At 42.2% G+C, this 16,088-nt stretch overlaps 1 protein-coding gene and 17 non-coding genes across 19 annotated transcripts in view; all 18 read left to right on the top strand.

Annotated features, from left to right (window-relative positions):
* trnat-agu (transfer RNA threonine (anticodon AGU)) overlaps positions 1-49 on the top strand; it is a 74-nt gene extending 25 nt beyond the window's left edge. The window contains exon 1 of the tRNA in view: positions 1-49. This exon is cut by the window's left edge and continues 25 nt beyond it. This is a non-coding gene — a tRNA (tRNA-Thr).
* igsf3 (immunoglobulin superfamily, member 3) overlaps positions 1-16,088 on the top strand; it is a 220,961-nt gene that overhangs the window by 132,444 nt on the left and 72,429 nt on the right. The gene's annotated exons all lie outside the window — the stretch shown is intronic.
* On the top strand, positions 549-622 carry trnat-ugu (transfer RNA threonine (anticodon UGU)). The gene has a single exon. It is a non-coding gene; the product is annotated as a tRNA-Thr (tRNA).
* trnat-agu (transfer RNA threonine (anticodon AGU)) lies at positions 1,035-1,108 on the top strand. The gene has a single exon. It is a non-coding gene; the product is annotated as a tRNA-Thr (tRNA).
* Positions 1,608-1,681, top strand: trnat-ugu (transfer RNA threonine (anticodon UGU)). The gene has a single exon. It is a non-coding gene; the product is annotated as a tRNA-Thr (tRNA).
* Positions 2,095-2,168, top strand: trnat-agu (transfer RNA threonine (anticodon AGU)). Its single transcript has one exon. It is a non-coding gene; the product is annotated as a tRNA-Thr (tRNA).
* On the top strand, positions 2,668-2,741 carry trnat-ugu (transfer RNA threonine (anticodon UGU)). The gene has a single exon. It is a non-coding gene; the product is annotated as a tRNA-Thr (tRNA).
* trnat-agu (transfer RNA threonine (anticodon AGU)) lies at positions 3,154-3,227 on the top strand. The gene has a single exon. It is a non-coding gene; the product is annotated as a tRNA-Thr (tRNA).
* trnat-ugu (transfer RNA threonine (anticodon UGU)) lies at positions 3,727-3,800 on the top strand. Its single transcript has one exon. It is a non-coding gene; the product is annotated as a tRNA-Thr (tRNA).
* On the top strand, positions 4,213-4,286 carry trnat-agu (transfer RNA threonine (anticodon AGU)). The gene has a single exon. It is a non-coding gene; the product is annotated as a tRNA-Thr (tRNA).
* Positions 4,786-4,859, top strand: trnat-ugu (transfer RNA threonine (anticodon UGU)). The gene has a single exon. It is a non-coding gene; the product is annotated as a tRNA-Thr (tRNA).
* On the top strand, positions 5,273-5,346 carry trnat-agu (transfer RNA threonine (anticodon AGU)). Its single transcript has one exon. It is a non-coding gene; the product is annotated as a tRNA-Thr (tRNA).
* trnat-ugu (transfer RNA threonine (anticodon UGU)) lies at positions 5,846-5,919 on the top strand. Its single transcript has one exon. It is a non-coding gene; the product is annotated as a tRNA-Thr (tRNA).
* Positions 6,332-6,405, top strand: trnat-agu (transfer RNA threonine (anticodon AGU)). Its single transcript has one exon. It is a non-coding gene; the product is annotated as a tRNA-Thr (tRNA).
* On the top strand, positions 6,905-6,978 carry trnat-ugu (transfer RNA threonine (anticodon UGU)). Its single transcript has one exon. It is a non-coding gene; the product is annotated as a tRNA-Thr (tRNA).
* On the top strand, positions 7,391-7,464 carry trnat-agu (transfer RNA threonine (anticodon AGU)). Its single transcript has one exon. It is a non-coding gene; the product is annotated as a tRNA-Thr (tRNA).
* Positions 7,964-8,037, top strand: trnat-ugu (transfer RNA threonine (anticodon UGU)). Its single transcript has one exon. It is a non-coding gene; the product is annotated as a tRNA-Thr (tRNA).
* Positions 8,450-8,523, top strand: trnat-agu (transfer RNA threonine (anticodon AGU)). The gene has a single exon. It is a non-coding gene; the product is annotated as a tRNA-Thr (tRNA).

The following is a 16,088-nucleotide window of genomic DNA, read 5'->3' on the forward strand; positions in this document are numbered from 1 at the left end:
TGCCTGTCTAGTAAACAGGAGATCCTGGGTTCAAATCCCAGCAGTGCCTTGAACTCTACTGTAAGAGACCTCCTAGAGTGTGGTTCCTGCCTTTTTTCCACTGAAGTCAATCTTAGAGGGAAGAAAGTCTCAGAAGCATGTAACTTCCTCCAGGTGAGGCTTGATGTCAGAATCTCAGCATGGCACTACCCGACACTGCCTTGTGCATAGCACACGCTGACTGATTACAATACAAGAGCCTCTGGCGCGAAGTATGTGAGTACACCACGTCATTGATTTCTAAAAAATATAGTCCACACAAAGCTCGTGGGCCCATTCCTTACTTTACTGAAGTAGCAGATCACTGAAATCTGTCTGAAATTTCAGTAGATTCTCATCATCTGAATTACCGCCATTACGATCAACTGAGTGAAGCAGCAGGGGAGTCTTGACTGACTCAACTAATGAAGAGTGTACAATCAGCTTGGTTATGAACATCTTCTGTTGTCAGGCTGCTAAGTTTAGTAGTTGGATAATCCCTGAACTATGAGTCCCAAGTCTTAACAGGGGGTGTTGTGGCTTAGCTGGTTAAAGCACCTGTCTTGTAAACAGGAGATCCTGGGTCCAAATCCCAGCAGCACCTTGTCAATGTTGATGAATCTTTTGCCAAGAACAACCTTTATGTCTGCTGGAGGCATGGTAAACGTTGACCTTTTATGTAAAGAACAAAAGTGTCAGCTAGGCACTCGCGCAACATGTCTTTGCTCATGCCATGCAGGCATTACAATAGTGCTGCTCGAGAAAACAATTCAATAATGAAGATTTCCTAGAAGCCACACAGCTACCTCCTCGTTGGGCAGTGAACATGACAGAGGTGAACAGCAGTGGCCTGGAGAGAGAAAGTAATGGAGAAGGAAGCATTTGAGGCGGTTACGTAGAGCAAATATTGACCAACTCCAACAGCTGGCAAGGATCGTAGCCACGCTCTTGCAATTGTAAAATGTGTAACAACTGCCAGATGAGGGCAGTGGTGACCCGAGTCTTTCTTGTCTCCTGGCGCTGTGGCTTAGTTGGTTAAAGTGCCTGTCTAGTAAACAGGAGATCCTGGGTTCAAATCCCAGCAGTGCCTTGAACTCTACTGTAAGAGACCTCCTAGAGTGTGGTTTCTGCCTTTTTTCCACTGAAGTCAATCTTAGAGGGAAGAAAGTCTCAGAAGCATGTAACTTCCTCCAGGTTAGGCTTGATGTCAGAATCTCAGCATGGCACTACCAGACACTGCCTTGTGCATAGCACACGCTGACTGATTACAATACAAGAGCCTCTGGCGCGAAGTATGTGAGTACACCACGTCATTGATTTCTAAAAAATATAGTCCACACAAAGCTCGTGGGCCCATTCCTTACTTTACTGAAGTGGCAGATCACTGAAATCTGTCTGAAATTTCAGTAGGTTCTCATCATCTGAATTACCGCCATTACGATCAACTGAGTGAAGCAGCAGGGGAGTCTTGACTGACTCAAATAATGAAGAGTGCACTATCAGCTTGGTTATGAACATTTTCTGCTGTCAGGCTGCTAAGTTTAGTAGTTGGATAATCCCTGAACTATGAGTCCCAAGTCTTAACAGGGGGTGCTGTGGCTTAGCTGGTTAAAGCACCTGTCTTGTAAACAGGAGATCCTGGGTCCAAATCCCCGCAGCACCTTGTCAATGTTGATGAATCTTTTGCCAAGAACAACCTTTATGTCTGCTGGAGACATGGTAAACGTTGACCTTTTATGTAAAGAACAAAAGTGTCAGCTAGGCACTCGCACAACATGTCTTTGCTCATGCCATGCGGGCATTACAATAGTGCTGCTCGAGAAAACAATTCAATAATGAAGATTTCCTAGAAGCAATACAGCTACCTCCTCGTTGGGCAGTGAACATGACAGAGGTGAACAGCAGTGGCCTGGAGAGAGAAAGTAATGGAGAAGGAAGCATTTGAGGCGGTTACGTAGAGCAAATATTGACCAACTCCAACAGCATGGCAAGGATCGTAGCCACGCTCTTGCAATAGTAAAATGTGTAACAACTGCCAGATGAGGGCAGTGGTGACCCGAGTCTTTCTTGTCTCCTGGCGCTGTGGCTTAGTTGGTTAAAGTGCCTGTCTAGTAAACAGGAGATCCTGGGTTCAAATCCCAGCAGTGCCTTGAACTCTACTGTAAGAGACCTCTTAGAGTGTGGTTTCTGCCTTTTTTCCACTGAAGTCAATCTTAGAGGGAAGAAAGTCTCAGAAGCATGTAACTTCCTCCAGGTGAGGCTTGATGTCAGAATCTCAGCATGGCACTACCAGACACTGCCTTGTGCATAGCACACGCTGACTGATTACAATACAAGAGCCTCTGGCGCGAAGTATGTGAGTACACCACGTCATTGATTTCTAAAAAATATAGTCCACACAAAGCTCGTGGGCCCATTCCTTACTTTACTGAAGTGGCAGATCACTGAAATCTGTCTGAAATTTCAGTAGGTTCTCATCATCTGAATTACCGCCATTACGATCAACTGAGTGAAGCAGCAGGGGAGTCTTGACTGACTCAAATAATGAAGAGTGCACTATCAGCTTGGTTATGAACATTTTCTGCTGTCAGGCTGCTAAGTTTAGTAGTTGGATAATCCCTGAACTATGAGTCCCAAGTCTTAACAGGGGGTGCTGTGGCTTAGCTGGTTAAAGCACCTGTCTTGTAAACAGGAGATCCTGGGTTCAAATCCCCGCAGCACCTTGTCAATGTTGATGAATCTTTTGCCAAGAACAACCTTTATGTCTGCTGGAGGCATGGTAAACGTTGACCTTTTATGTAAAGAACAAAAGTGTCAGCTAGGCACTCGCGCAACATGTCTTTGCTCATGCCATGCAGGCATTACAATAGTGCTGCTCGAGAAAACAATTCAATAATGAAGATCTCTTAGAAGCCACACAGGTACCTCCTTGTTGGGCAGTGAACATGACAGAGGTGAACAGCAGTGGCCTGGAGAGAGAAAGTAATGGAGAAGGAAGCATTTGAGGCGGTTACGTAGAGCAAATATTGACCAACTCCAACAGCTGGCAAGGATCGTAGCCACGCTCTTGCAATTGTAAAATGTGTAACAACTGCCAGATGAGGGCAGTGGTGGCCCGAGTCTTTCTTGTGTCCTGGCGCTGTGGCTTAGTTGGTTAAAGTGCCTGTCTAGTAAACAGGAGATCCTGGGTTCAAATCCCAGCAGTGCCTTGAACTCTACTGTAAGAGACCTCCTAGAGTGTGGTTCCTGCCTTTTTTCCACTGAAGTCAATCTTAGAGGGAAGAAAGTCTCAGAAGCATGTAACTTCCTCCAGGTGAGGCTTGATGTCAGAATCTCAGCATGGCACTACCCGACACTGCCTTGTGCATAGCACACGCTGACTGATTACAATACAAGAGCCTCTGGCGCGAAGTATGTGAGTACACCACGTCATTGATTTCTAAAAAATATAGTCCACACAAAGCTCGTGGGCCCATTCCTTACTTTACTGAAGTAGCAGATCACTGAAATCTGTCTGAAATTTCAGTAGATTCTCATCATCTGAATTACCGCCATTACGATCAACTGAGTGAAGCAGCAGGGGAGTCTTGACTGACTCAACTAATGAAGAGTGTACAATCAGCTTGGTTATGAACATCTTCTGTTGTCAGGCTGCTAAGTTTAGTAGTTGGATAATCCCTGAACTATGAGTCCCAAGTCTTAACAGGGGGTGTTGTGGCTTAGCTGGTTAAAGCACCTGTCTTGTAAACAGGAGATCCTGGGTCCAAATCCCAGCAGCACCTTGTCAATGTTGATGAATCTTTTGCCAAGAACAACCTTTATGTCTGCTGGAGGCATGGTAAACGTTGACCTTTTATGTAAAGAACAAAAGTGTCAGCTAGGCACTCGCGCAACATGTCTTTGCTCATGCCATGCAGGCATTACAATAGTGCTGCTCGAGAAAACAATTCAATAATGAAGATTTCCTAGAAGCCACACAGCTACCTCCTCGTTGGGCAGTGAACATGACAGAGGTGAACAGCAGTGGCCTGGAGAGAGAAAGTAATGGAGAAGGAAGCATTTGAGGCGGTTACGTAGAGCAAATATTGACCAACTCCAACAGCTGGCAAGGATCGTAGCCACGCTCTTGCAATTGTAAAATGTGTAACAACTGCCAGATGAGGGCAGTGGTGACCCGAGTCTTTCTTGTCTCCTGGCGCTGTGGCTTAGTTGGTTAAAGTGCCTGTCTAGTAAACAGGAGATCCTGGGTTCAAATCCCAGCAGTGCCTTGAACTCTACTGTAAGAGACCTCCTAGAGTGTGGTTTCTGCCTTTTTTCCACTGAAGTCAATCTTAGAGGGAAGAAAGTCTCAGAAGCATGTAACTTCCTCCAGGTTAGGCTTGATGTCAGAATCTCAGCATGGCACTACCAGACACTGCCTTGTGCATAGCACACGCTGACTGATTACAATACAAGAGCCTCTGGCGCGAAGTATGTGAGTACACCACGTCATTGATTTCTAAAAAATATAGTCCACACAAAGCTCGTGGGCCCATTCCTTACTTTACTGAAGTGGCAGATCACTGAAATCTGTCTGAAATTTCAGTAGGTTCTCATCATCTGAATTACCGCCATTACGATCAACTGAGTGAAGCAGCAGGGGAGTCTTGACTGACTCAAATAATGAAGAGTGCACTATCAGCTTGGTTATGAACATTTTCTGCTGTCAGGCTGCTAAGTTTAGTAGTTGGATAATCCCTGAACTATGAGTCCCAAGTCTTAACAGGGGGTGCTGTGGCTTAGCTGGTTAAAGCACCTGTCTTGTAAACAGGAGATCCTGGGTCCAAATCCCCGCAGCACCTTGTCAATGTTGATGAATCTTTTGCCAAGAACAACCTTTATGTCTGCTGGAGACATGGTAAACGTTGACCTTTTATGTAAAGAACAAAAGTGTCAGCTAGGCACTCGCACAACATGTCTTTGCTCATGCCATGCGGGCATTACAATAGTGCTGCTCGAGAAAACAATTCAATAATGAAGATTTCCTAGAAGCAATACAGCTACCTCCTCGTTGGGCAGTGAACATGACAGAGGTGAACAGCAGTGGCCTGGAGAGAGAAAGTAATGGAGAAGGAAGCATTTGAGGCGGTTACGTAGAGCAAATATTGACCAACTCCAACAGCATGGCAAGGATCGTAGCCACGCTCTTGCAATAGTAAAATGTGTAACAACTGCCAGATGAGGGCAGTGGTGACCCGAGTCTTTCTTGTCTCCTGGCGCTGTGGCTTAGTTGGTTAAAGTGCCTGTCTAGTAAACAGGAGATCCTGGGTTCAAATCCCAGCAGTGCCTTGAACTCTACTGTAAGAGACCTCTTAGAGTGTGGTTTCTGCCTTTTTTCCACTGAAGTCAATCTTAGAGGGAAGAAAGTCTCAGAAGCATGTAACTTCCTCCAGGTGAGGCTTGATGTCAGAATCTCAGCATGGCACTACCAGACACTGCCTTGTGCATAGCACACGCTGACTGATTACAATACAAGAGCCTCTGGCGCGAAGTATGTGAGTACACCACGTCATTGATTTCTAAAAAATATAGTCCACACAAAGCTCGTGGGCCCATTCCTTACTTTACTGAAGTGGCAGATCACTGAAATCTGTCTGAAATTTCAGTAGGTTCTCATCATCTGAATTACCGCCATTACGATCAACTGAGTGAAGCAGCAGGGGAGTCTTGACTGACTCAAATAATGAAGAGTGCACTATCAGCTTGGTTATGAACATTTTCTGCTGTCAGGCTGCTAAGTTTAGTAGTTGGATAATCCCTGAACTATGAGTCCCAAGTCTTAACAGGGGGTGCTGTGGCTTAGCTGGTTAAAGCACCTGTCTTGTAAACAGGAGATCCTGGGTTCAAATCCCCGCAGCACCTTGTCAATGTTGATGAATCTTTTGCCAAGAACAACCTTTATGTCTGCTGGAGGCATGGTAAACGTTGACCTTTTATGTAAAGAACAAAAGTGTCAGCTAGGCACTCGCACAACATGTCTTTGCTCATGCCATGCGGGCATTACAATAGTGCTGCTCGAGAAAACAATTCAATAATGAAGATTTCCTAGAAGCCATACAGCTACCTCCTCGTTGGGCAGTGAACATGACAGAGGTGAACAGCAGTGGCCTGGAGAGAGAAAGTAATGGAGAAGGAAGCATTTGAGGCGGTTACGTAGAGCAAATATTGACCAACTCCAACAGCTGGCAAGGATCGTAGCCACGCTCTTGCAATTGTAAAATGTGTAACAACTGCCAGATGAGGGCAGTGGTGGCCCGAGTCTTTCTTGTGTCCTGGCGCTGTGGCTTAGTTGGTTAAAGTGCCTGTCTAGTAAACAGGAGATCCTGGGTTCAAATCCCAGCAGTGCCTTGAACTCTACTGTAAGAGACCTCCTAGAGTGTGGTTCCTGCCTTTTTTCCACTGAAGTCAATCTTAGAGGGAAGAAAGTCTCAGAAGCATGTAACTTCCTCCAGGTGAGGCTTGATGTCAGAATCTCAGCATGGCACTACCAGACACTGCCTTGTGCATAGCACACGCTGACTGATTACAATACAAGAGCCTCTGGCGCGAAGTATGTGAGTACACCACGTCATTGATTTCTAAAAAATATAGTCCACACAAAGCTCGTGGGCCCATTCCTTACTTTACTGAAGTAGCAGATCACTGAAATCTGTCTGAAATTTCAGTAGATTCTCATCATCTGAATTACCGCCATTACGATCAACTGAGTGAAGCAGCAGGGGAGTCTTGACTGACTCAACTAATGAAGAGTGTACAATCAGCTTGGTTATGAACATCTTCTGTTGTCAGGCTGCTAAGTTTAGTAGTTGGATAATCCCTGAACTATGAGTCCCAAGTCTTAACAGGGGGTGCTGTGGCTTAGCTGGTTAAAGCACCTGTCTTGTAAACAGGAGATCCTGGGTCCAAATCCCAGCAGCACCTTGTCAATGTTGATGAATCTTTTGCCAAGAACAACCTTTATGTCTGCTGGAGGCATGGTAAACGTTGACCTTTTATGTAAAGAACAAAAGTGTCAGCTAGGCACTCGCGCAACATGTCTTTGCTCATGCCATGCAGGCATTACAATAGTGCTGCTCGAGAAAACAATTCAATAATGAAGATTTCCTAGAAGCCACACAGCTACCTCCTCGTTGGGCAGTGAACATGACAGAGGTGAACAGCAGTGGCCTGGAGAGAGAAAGTAATGGAGAAGGAAGCATTTGAGGCGGTTACGTAGAGCAAATATTGACCAACTCCAACAGCTGGCAAGGATCGTAGCCACGCTCTTGCAATTGTAAAATGTGTAACAACTGCCAGATGAGGGCAGTGGTGACCCGAGTCTTTCTTGTCTCCTGGCGCTGTGGCTTAGTTGGTTAAAGTGCCTGTCTAGTAAACAGGAGATCCTGGGTTCAAATCCCAGCAGTGCCTTGAATTCTACTGTAAGAGACCTCCTAGAGTGTGGTTTCTGCCTTTTTTCCACTGAAGTCAATCTTAGAGGGAAGAAAGTCTCAGAAGCATGTAACTTCCTCCAGGTGAGGCTTGATGTCAGAATCTCAGCATGGCACTACCAGACACTGCCTTGTGCATAGCACACGCTGACTGATTACAATACAAGAGCCTCTGGCGCGAAGTATGTGAGTACACCACGTCATTGATTTCTAAAAAATATAGTCCACACAAAGCTCGTGGGCCCATTCCTTACTTTACTGAAGTGGCAGATCACTGAAATCTGTCTGAAATTTCAGTAGGTTCTCATCATCTGAATTACCGCCATTACGATCAACTGAGTGAAGCAGCAGGGGAGTCTTGACTGACTCAAATAATGAAGAGTGCACTATCAGCTTGGTTATGAACATTTTCTGCTGTCAGGCTGCTAAGTTTAGTAGTTGGATAATCCCTGAACTATGAGTCCCAAGTCTTAACAGGGGGTGCTGTGGCTTAGCTGGTTAAAGCACCTGTCTTGTAAACAGGAGATCCTGGGTCCAAATCCCCGCAGCACCTTGTCAATGTTGATGAATCTTTTGCCAAGAACAACCTTTATGTCTGCTGGAGACATGGTAAACGTTGACCTTTTATGTAAAGAACAAAAGTGTCAGCTAGGCACTCGCACAACATGTCTTTGCTCATGCCATGCGGGCATTACAATAGTGCTGCTCGAGAAAACAATTCAATAATGAAGATTTCCTAGAAGCAATACAGCTACCTCCTCGTTGGGCAGTGAACATGACAGAGGTGAACAGCAGTGGCCTGGAGAGAGAAAGTAATGGAGAAGGAAGCATTTGAGGCGGTTACGTAGAGCAAATATTGACCAACTCCAACAGCTGGCAAGGATCGTAGCCACGCTCTTGCAATTGTAAAATGTGTAACAACTGCCAGATGAGGGCAGTGGTGGCCCGAGTCTTTCTTGTCTCCTGGCGCTGTGGCTTAGTTGGTTAAAGTGCCTGTCTAGTAAACAGGAGATCCTGGGTTCAAATCCCAGCAGTGCCTTGAACTCTACTGTAAGAGACCTCCTAGAGTGTGGTTCCTGCCTTTTTTCCACTGAAGTCAATCTTAGAGGGAAGAAAGTCTCAGAAGCATGTAACTTCCTCCAGGTGAGGCTTGATGTCAGAATCTCAGCATGGCACTACCAGACACTGCCTTGTGCATAGCACACGCTGACTGATTACAATACAAGAGCCTCTGGCGCGAAGTATGTGAGTACACCACGTCATTGATTTCTAAAAAATATAGTCCACACAAAGCTCGTGGGCCCATTCCTTACTTTACTGAAGTAGCAGATCACTGAAATCTGTCTGAAATTTCAGTAGATTCTCATCATCTGAATTACCGCCATTACGATCAACTGAGTGAAGCAGCAGGGGAGTCTTGACTGACTCAACTAATGAAGAGTGCACTATCAGAGATATTATGTGGTACCTTGGGCGGAGCTTAATTCTCCGCTTCTGACATCATAAGAGGAAGTGGCTTATCCTTGATTCTGATTGGTCGAGGGTTTATGCACATATATGGTATCAATACATGCTTATGCCACATGCTGCCGATAGGGGGCGATATGGTTTTGGGAGACTGCCGTTATGTCCATATATGGTATCAATACATGCTTATGCCACGTGTTGCCGATAGGGTGGTTTGGGAGATTAAACTTTAATAGAATAAAAATACATTACATGTATTTTATTAATGTGATTTTTTGATTACGTTTTTAAGGTATAATAAAACATAGAGCAGGATAATGGCAAGATAGCGCATACACGTTCAGCGGGGGCGTCCGTCCGGCCTCGTGTTGTTAGTAAGCGCCGCGGCGTATTTTAAAAGAAAGCACCCAAATGTTTTAAAAGAAGAAAGTACCAAAAGAAGGAAAACTTTAGGGTTATTTTAAAAATAAAAGCAGTGTGAATTTAAACAAACAGGTCCGAAAGAAGCAGCAGAAGAACAAATTTAAACAAGCGCAAACGATAGCAGCACAACCAAACCAATAAACATACAGCCCGTAGTTTTAAAAGAAGCGATCACTCATTACATTTAACCAACACGAAAGACTTTAGTTATATTTACCAGGTTTGAGAAAGCATGTAAGCGGCAAACTTTAAAAAGAAATAGGACGAAACGACCCCGGAGACCCGCCACATGCGACTACTTTGTTTGAACAACGCGGGTCGGAAGGACGATCGCTAGTCCGGCGTTTGGCGCATGCGCACCCACGCCGACGCCCCTTTAAAAATGGCTACGCCGGCGGAGTGCCTGTTTTAGCAAATAAAACCCCTATAACCGTAATGTTTTTAAGTAATGAAGCACATTTCTGTCAATGTGAATAATGAAGTAAAGCGCTGTGAGCATTTTCGATAGCAATAATCAGGAAATAACGCGGTTAATTCTTGTTTAAACGAATGCATTCTCTCACTCTCGTGTGGCGCACGCGCGTAGATCCACACAGCATTTCCTTTATTGAGCCAGCTCGTTGCGTGAAGCTGCTGTCAAATGGCTACCAGGGGAAATTGTTGTCGTGAGGCGAACCGTTTGCCTGGATTGTGAGAAGCATGCCGCCATTCTGGCAGAATGCACACCAATTCTATATTTTATATGCTTATTTGTAAATAGTGAAAAATAATCTATTTCTAATTTAAATAAAAGTCTATCTCTAACCCCCCCCCCCGTATTGCTTAGCTACAATTAGCTAAATTTATCTACGTATGGTTAATCAAAAGGTATAACCAGAACTTGAAAAGATGTATGACAACACATGCTGATCTTTTATTTCAACTAAGCCTCTTTAACCTCATCGTTTTTAAGCAATGAAACTCTTTTCGGCTAATGTGTTATTTAAAATAAAACATCTTAAGCATCTCGACAACAAGAATCAGGGAATAACGCTGGCGATCCTTGTTAAAATAACTCCATGTCGCGCTTGTGCGTGCAGCCACGATATCCACACACCACTGTCTTTTATTGAAAACAGCTGAGGCAAGTCGTTTTCGGAACTTTAAAGTGTGTATACAATAAGTAAACGTGTGTAAAAGAAGTATAAAACGTGTTATAAAGCACATAGCCAACATTAATTAATAAAGAATTTAAGCATAATAGCCCAGACGTACCACGGCCTATAGCCGGCAGAAAGAGAGCTATCCTACGGCCTACAAGATAAAAGTATATGGCACCAAATTGGAATCAGTAGTCGTTAAAAGAATAAAATACATTATATGAATTTATCAATGCGACATTTTAAATACGTTTTAAGGGGTCATCGGACGCGTCGAGCTTTTCTAGCTAGAAAGGAAAGAGAGTCGGGCAGTTTTGAATGGTAAAAGCAGTAGTTGTGTGTTGTTAACGGTTTATTTTTTTAACAAAATGTCCTATTTTATAACCGTAAAAACACAGCAATCCTGTTTTTAGGGGGGATTTATGCGTATTGCATGTCTAGACATGTCGATCAGCTAATGTCCGCGGCAGTGGGAAACGGGTCGTAAGCGCGAGAGCTTATGGAGCCGTGAGTGATACGCCTATGAGAAGGAAGCGTCAATTGACAAATTGACAAATTGTTGCAGAGTGCGTGTAACATCTCGTTTAACCGCTGGTCCTGAGTGTGACAAGCAGACAGACAGCATTCACGCCCCGGCAGAATGCACATTACGTCTATTTGTTAATCTGTTTTATTCGTAAATAGTATAAAATAATATATGTCTAATGGAAATAAAAGTCGATGTCTAACACCACAGCTCTGGGACTCTAGCATAGCCCCGGGCGCCCCGCTGCGGGCCTGTGGGGCTGGATGAAGGATCTAACTTCAATTGCTTAATCAGCAGGGTAAAGTGCCGTAACTTAAACGGGGGTATGACAAATTAGTATAAAGTTTTAAGCCAATAAGATTTCATTAATAAAATAATTTAGTTGTATTTTGTTAGTTTTATTTTCAATAAAACACACCCAGCGCATTATTAATTTAATAGATGCAGGAACTAGTGAGCGGTATTTAGCTACGTACTTCAAAAACATTTTAAAAACTTTGTTAGACTAATACCTTAGTTATTTTAATAATTTAAGGGATAAAAACATTTGTCGTGTTTGTCAATGTGTTATTTTAAGTAAATGCGTTATTTTCCAACGCCAAAAGCCCTGTCATGTTTTAAGTGAGAAATGATATGGACTAGCAACTGTCTCTGGGGGGAGCAACCCCGGTTAGGTACTATTAAGCAGCATTTAGTGACATGCATCAAAACACATTTTTAAAAACTTTGAAAGAATAAAGCCTTAGTTATTTTAATAAATATGTTTTTCAGTAAATGTTTATTCACGCGCATGCACACAAACACACACACACACCCCGGAGGTCGGGGGGGCTTTAGAGTTTAACTTTAGGTTGCTGATCGCAATGTGTGACCAAACCCCAAAGCACCCTAACTTAGTCGTTTACTAACTTATCGCGAAAAACAGACAGAAATAGACTTGTAAATTCTAAAGAAAAGACATTAACTGTTTTTTGTTAATGTTTAAAGGTATACAAACTACAGTTGTATCGGACACGCACACAAAAACACTAAAAGAGTTTTGCTCAGTCAAAAAAAAAAACACCAAACATATATTGTTCACGCTTTTTATTAAAATGTATAAGGATTGTTTTGTTATAGGGAAATTTTAAATTAATATGAGTGGGATATAAGTCATTTAGGCAACAAGATTTGAGGAAGAACTTAAATAGTGGCTGGAAATGACCAACCAGGCAGGCAGAAGTGTGCTTTCCTTATCTCACAAGTCATGGAAGGGTGGGAGGGGGGCCACATAAGTGGGGGGTAGGAACTGTGGAATCAGGCAAGAGTGTAAGAATTTAGGATATAGTCTTGTTATTTTAAAGAAGGTGTACATGATTATTTAATTACTTTTAATAGGAACCAGTAAGATGCATTTAGCACCATGTTGCAAATACACATTAAAAACTTTAAAGAATAAGGTCATAGTTATTTTAATAAAGACATCCTACAAGGTGCCCACGGCCCTAACGTACATAATCTACAAGCTTGATCCGAGATGCTTGCTGGAGTACAATGCTAAGTTGACATCGGTAACGGAGCTGCAGCCTGTTTGATAGTTAATGAAACATAGTTCAAATTCAACAGTGTCAGCAGTCATCCACGATGCAGGGAGACTACAGATTGACTATAACGACCCCGTTTATCAGATGGCATTATTAATTTTTTTTTGACAGAATAAAGCCTTGGTTATTTTAATAAATATGTTTTTCAGTAAATGTATACTCATGCTCATGTGCACACACACACACACACACACACACACACACACACACACCGGTGGTCAGGAGCTTTAGAGTTTAACTTTAGGTCTGTGAAAGTTTAGGACTGCAATGTGTATACAGACCCCAAAGCACCCTAACTTAGTCGTTTACTAACTTATCGCGAAAAAACAGACAGAAATAGACTTGTAAATTTTAAAGAAAAGACATTAACTGTTTTTGTTAATGTTTAAAGGTATACAAACTACAGTTGTATTGGACACGCACACAAAAACACTAAAAGAGTTTTGCTCAGTCAAAAAACACCAAACATATATTGTTCACATTTTTTTTATTAAAATCTATAAGGATTGTTTTGTTATAGCGAAATTTTAAATTAATATGAGTGTGATATAAGTCATTTAGGCAACAAGATTTGAGGAAGAACCTAAATAGCGGCTAGAAATGACCGACCAGGCAGGCAGAAGTGTGCTTTCCTTATCTCACAAGTCATGGAAGGCTGGGATGGGGGGCACATAAGTGTGGGGGGGGGGGGGGGGGGGGTAGGAACTGTGGAATCAGGCAAGGGTGTAAGAATTTAGGATATAGTCTTGTTATTTTAAAGAAGGTGTACATGATTATTTTAATTGCATTTAATAGGAACCAGTAAGCTGCATTTAGCACCATGCTGCAAATACACATTAAAAACTTTAAAGAATAAGGTCTTAGTTTTTAAATAAAGACATCCTACAAGGTGCCCACGGCCCCAGCTTATATAATCTACAAGCTTGATCTGAGATGCTTGCTGGAGTACAATGCTAAGTTGACAACGGTAACGGTGCTGCAGCCTGTTTGATAGTTAATGAAACACAGTTCAAATTCAACAGTGTCAGTAGTCATCCACTATGCAGGGAGTCTACAGATTGACTATAACGACCCGTTTATCTGCTGTCATTATTTATTTATTTTTTTTGACAGAATAAAGCCTTAGTTATTTTAATAAATATGTTTTTTCAGTAAATGTGTATTCATGCTCATGTGCACAAACAGACACACACACACATCGGTGGTCAGGGGCTTTAGGGTTTAACTTTAGGTCTGTGAAAGTATAGGACCGCGATGTGTATACAGGCCCCAAAACACATTAACTTAGTCGTTCATGAGTCTTATTGTGAAAAACCACGCAAAATGGACATGTAAATTTTAAAGAAAAGACATTAACTGCTTTTGTTAATGTTTAAATGTATAAAAACTTTAGATGTAGTTGTTAAACAGTCAAACAAAAATGTGTTATTTTAAAGTAGTATAAAATATAACCTTAACTTTGGACGCAAGATGAACAACCTACAAACACAGACAGACAGACACACACACACACACACAGCAAAGCCCCAAGAATGCGCACAAGCACACAACCATAGGTGGGCTTTTAGAGTTTGCTCAATCAAAAAAACATCAGACCCATATAGTTTATGTTTTTTATTAAAATGTGTAAGGATCGCTCTGTTAGAGCGCAATTTTAAATTAGTATGATTGTGATATAAGTCATTTAGGCAACAAGATTTGAGGAAGAACCTAAGTAGCGGCTACAAATGATCGACCAGGCAGACAGAAGTCTGCTTTTCTTATCTCGCAAGTCATGGAAGTGTAGGTGGGTGTAGGAACTGTGGAATCAGGCATAGTTATTTTAATAAAGACATCCTACAAGGTACACCACGGCCCAAGCTTATAGCGTCTACTATCATGATTTGAGAGGCTAGATGGAGTACCATGTTAAGTTGACAATGGTAACTGAGATGCAGCCTGCATGCAGGGAGACTAGAGAGTGACTATAGTACCCCATTTAACCGTTGGTCCTTATTTTTTAAGAATTTTGACAGAATAAAGCCTTAGTTATTTTAATAAATACGTTTTTTTCCAGTACATGGTTGTTCATACTCATGTGCACAAACACACACACACACCGGTGGCCAGGGGCTTTAGAGTTTAACTTTAGGTCAGTGAAAGTATAGGATCGTTATGTGTATTCAGACCCCAAAACATATTAACTTAGTCGTTCATGAGTCTTATTGTGAAAAACCGACAAAATAGACTTGTAAATTTTAAAGAAAAGACATTAACAGCTTTTGTTAATGTTGAAATGTATAAAAACTTTAGCTGCTTTTCTTAAATGGCCAGAAAAATTGGCTCAACACTATTAGTTTATATGAGGAGGGGGTGTTTGCAACAGTCACAATCCTAGCAGGCAAGCATAACATGCCAAAGAAACATCTCTTTCATTTATTTCAAAGCAGACACTTTGTGCAAAAGTTGTTTTTGTATTCAACTATGTTGATGTCCTGCTTAATGGCTTTGAATATGTCTGTCCAGAACTCAGATAATCGAGAGAGCAGAGCCAAAACATAGTTCTATCTCCTGTAACCCTCTAACAAACCTGTTCGACATTCCACCATCCGATACCATGCACCCCTTACTGTCCAGGCACTTCATTCTTTTAAAATATACATCTTGAAATGTTACAAATTTCATTGCCGGGGTCATCCCATCGAGTACTTAAACAGCATCAGTCTCCTATAGTGTAAGAACCTGGTCTTTGATAAACCTCAGGACAGGGCCTCCAAGTCTTATGAAAGGTCTTTAAGGACCATCCAATTCTGGTGGCCGTTTGGGCAATGAGGAAACAACTTTTGCACAAAGTGTCTGCTTTGAAATAAATGAAAGAGATGTTTCTTTGGCATGTTATGCTTGCCTGCTAGGATTGTGACTGTTGCAAACACCCCCTCCTCATATAAACTAATAGTGTTGAGCCAATTTTTCTGGCCATTTAAGAAAAGCAGCTAAAGTTTTTATACATTTCAACATTAACAAAAGCTGTTAATGTCTTTTCTTTAAAATTTACAAGTCTATTTTGTCGGTTTTTCACAATAAGACTCATGAACGACTAAGTTAATATGTTTTGGGGTCTGAATACACATAACGATCCTATACTTTCACTGACCTAAAGTTAAACTCTAAAGCCCCTGGCCACCGGTGTGTGTGTGTGTTTGTGCACATGAGTATGAACAACCATGTACTGGAAAAAAACGTATTTATTAAAATAACTAAGGCTTTATTCTGTCAAAATTCTTAAAAAATAAGGACCAACGGTTAAATGGGGTACTATAGTCACTCTCTAGTCTCCCTGCATGCAGGCTGCATCTCAGTTACCATTGTCAACTTAACATGGTACTCCATCTAGCCTCTCAAATCATGATAGTAGACGCTATAAGCTTGGGCCGTGGTGTACCTTGTAGGATGTCTTTATTAAAATAACTATGCCTGATTCCACAGT

The sequence above is a fragment of the Brienomyrus brachyistius genome, chromosome 16, assembly GCF_023856365.1.
Source record: "Brienomyrus brachyistius isolate T26 chromosome 16, BBRACH_0.4, whole genome shotgun sequence".
In the NCBI taxonomy this organism is placed as follows: Eukaryota; Metazoa; Chordata; class Actinopteri; order Osteoglossiformes; family Mormyridae; genus Brienomyrus; species Brienomyrus brachyistius.